This window comes from Lathyrus oleraceus, chromosome 3 (assembly GCF_024323335.1).
Source record: "Lathyrus oleraceus cultivar Zhongwan6 chromosome 3, CAAS_Psat_ZW6_1.0, whole genome shotgun sequence".
NCBI classification, from domain to species: domain Eukaryota; kingdom Viridiplantae; phylum Streptophyta; class Magnoliopsida; order Fabales; family Fabaceae; genus Lathyrus; species Lathyrus oleraceus.
Window position 1 is genome coordinate 135,311,129 of NC_066581.1, and position 3,420 is coordinate 135,314,548.

General features: G+C 38.4%; 1 non-coding gene across 1 annotated transcript; it reads left to right on the forward strand.

The window, feature by feature from the left end:
- Window positions 1–738: 738 nt before the first annotated feature.
- LOC127132914 (small nucleolar RNA R71) lies at window positions 739–845 on the forward strand. Its single transcript, XR_007806918.1, has one exon. It is a non-coding gene; the product is annotated as a small nucleolar RNA R71 (small nucleolar RNA).
- The last annotated feature ends 2,575 nt before the right edge of the window (window positions 846–3,420 follow it).

Sequence of the window (3,420 nt, forward strand, 5' to 3'; positions counted from 1 at the left end):
GGGGCTTGGTTTAAAGCTACCTGAGAGATCTGGGTTTCAAGCATCTTGGTACGAGTAACTATTTGGTCAACCTTGGTTCTTAACTGGGTAATCAGTTCATTAACGTGAATGTTCTGGTTCATGAACTCTTTATTTTGTTGGGTTTGAGCAGTGATAAAGTTTTCCATAATTTTCTCAAGGCTCGGCTTTGGTGGCACAGGTTGCATAAGTTGATTTGGTCTTGGGGCTTGGTAACCTGATTGTCTCAGAGGTGCATTATTTTGGATAGGGTTATTGTTCTTATAGGAGAAGTTCGGATGATTCTTCCATCCAAGGTTATAGGTATTCGAATATGGGTTCCCTTGGGTGTAGTTCACTTGCTCATAGTGGGTTTCGTTTAATAGACTGCATTCTGCAGATTGATGTCCTTTAGTTCCACATATCTCACAATCCGACGAAACTGCGGCTGTAGTATTCAGGTTTATGCACATATGCTCGACCTTAAGGGCTAATGCGTCCATTTTAGCTTGCATCATGTCTATAGAGCTTAACTCATGTACTCCTCCTTGGACTTCCTTCTTCTCAACTGTCGCTCGTTCGACTCCCCATGATTGATGGTTTTTAGCCATATCCTCGATGAGGGCACTAGCTTCAGGATAAGGTTTGTTCATCAATGCGCCACCGGCAGTAGCGTCGATGGTCATCTTAGTGTTATAGTGAAGTCCATTATAGAAGGTCTGAATGATTAACCAATTTTATAAACCATGATGTGGGCATGCTCTTAACAAATCTTTATATCTCTCCCAAGCTTCGAACAACGATTCACCTTGGTTCTGGGTAAATCTAGTTATATGGTTTCGAAGAACGACGGTCTTACTTGGGGGAAAGTATCTAGCAAGGAATACTCTTCTAAGGTTATCCCAAGTCATAATGGAATTGCGTGGAAGGGAATCTAACCAAGATAGGGCTTTATCTCTGAGGGAAAAAGGGAATAATCTTAAACGGATTGCCTCAGGAAAAGCTCCATTGGTTTTAAAAGTGTCTGCTAATTGGAGAAATATTTTTAAATGTTGGTTTGGGTTCTCAGTAGCGAGACCTGCGAATTGTCTTTGTTGCACTAGTTGCAACAGAAAGGGTTTAAGTTCGAAATTATTAGCTGGGATGGTTGGGTTTACTATACCAGAACTAGGTTCTTCGTTGGATGGTTGGGCGAAATCATTAAAAGGTCTTTGGTTTTGATCTTCGGCCATAGCTCTCCTAATTCTATGGAAGAATAAACGTGCGCGAGCGTAACGTTCAGGTTCTGCCAAAGGGTATACTAAACTTCTGGTGCTACGAGTTCTTTGCATGGACCGGCGGGTAATAACCTAGATCTAAACGATATAACAACAGGGTACGAAATTTGACGAAATTGGTCCCCGACAACGGCGCCAAAAACTTGATGCGTGCTTTTCGCAAGTATACGAACGCGTCAGAGTAATATAAAAGATTGTCGAATCCACAGAGACCAAGTGTCAATCTATCGTTATCTATTGTTATGGTGTTTATCTAAGGTAATCGAAATAGGGGTTTTTAGAGTATACAATGAAAAATAGAGTGTTAAAATAAATTCAATTAATAAAGATAGGCTCGAATGTAATTCACATAATCAATTAATAATCCAAGTACTTGCTAATAGAACTACTTATGGGCAGTGTTTCCTACTTTGAAAAGAACCAATTTAACAAGAATTGTCGCTTTCGCGTATTCAGAACCGAGTTGTACTCCCTAATCAAACCCTCTTATTGTCACTTATAAAAAGGCGCGCATTGCGTTAGAGTAGTAAACCTATTTTTAAGAAATATAGTATCTTGACTAAGTTGAAAAGTATTTTAACCTGGATTTCTTAACCAAAAGAGGTTCTCAAGAACCAGACTCTAAACTTATAAACGCGTTCGAAAATAGTTTTAAAATCACTTTTCCTTTTAAGTTAAAAACTCCTAATGAACTAAACAAAGCGCTTTCGTTGTTTTTGAAATAGTTAAAAATAACTAAGTTTAAAAAGACGTTGGACAACTTTCGATCTTACCCAACGGAAATTAAGTGCAGGAAAACTTAAGTTGAAAGTCAAAATAGCCCTTAAGTGTTTCTATGAACAATTGTACGGATTATCGGTTCAATTACGATCCTTACATTCTAACCTTTATAGATTTAGTTAGACAAGGTAAAGTAAAGTTGCATTTTAATTTAAATAAAAGTAGTGCGAGTGCGGAAAGTAAATAAAAGTAGTGCGAGTGCGGAAAGTAAATAAAAGTAGTGCGAGTGCAAGAAATAAATGAAAGTAGTGCGAGTGTGGGAAATAAATAAAGTAGTGCGAGTACGGGAAATAAATAAAAGTAGTGCGAGTGCGAGAAATAAATAAAGTAGTGCGAGTGCGGGAAATAAATGAAAGTAGTGCGAGTGCGGGAAATAAATGAAAGTAAAGACAGTGCGGGAAAGTAAAATAGATAAAGGCAAAGTAATAAAAACCTGCTCCAATCGGAGGGTTGAATAAAATGCGAAACAGAAATGAAAATGGAGGCAGGATTAACTTCCTTCCAAAGTGCTCCAAACTCGATTACAAACTTGATTACAGACTCGATCACAGACTCGATTTCGCAATTGTGGCAACACCTCAATGTGAAGCGATTACTACTTTTAAAATACTAAATATATGCCTAAGTGAAACTAAGTTTGCTCTAAGTTTGGATGATGAAAAAAATGAAAACGAGTCTCTATTTATAAGCAAGGAAAATAATGGACATGACAAGGATGCCCTTCAGTTTGAAAAAGGGAGGGAAAAACTTTCTTCTTGTGGCGCCCGCCACACCACCATGGCGCCCGCCACAAGGGTAAATTGTGGCGCCCAAGTGGAGATAGTGGGAGACGTGGCAGTTGAGGGAAGTTGAGGTGTGACACGTCATGGTTGGACCTATGGCGCCAGCCACAGTGGGAGCCACAAGTGCAAAATGCTGAATTTTAGTCTTTTTAGCTCATTTTCACTCCTTTTCTCGATCGGGGCTCCGATTAGACTTAAAACCTGAAAACAAATAAAAACATAGTAATAACATAACAAAATAATAATAAAAAAACTAAAATGCATGCGAAATCGAAGTCGAAAATACGGTGAATTTCAGTGTCATCATCCGTTCTCGTATATCCTTAATATCAATGGAACTTGGGTGTTGATAAGATGTAAACCATAATCCACCAAAATGGATGATTGATATTAAGGATGACTTGATCCATCCCGTGACCTTTGTGTGGCGTGACTTGCTTGATCCTTGAGTGTGATTGTTGCATTCATGCATTCATGCATTCATTTGCATCCATATCATCAATTATAAAAATTTTTCAAGGAACTTAAGAGGTCTATTTGCAAATTTTCAGACATGGATAAACAAAGTAGGAATACGAAGAAGT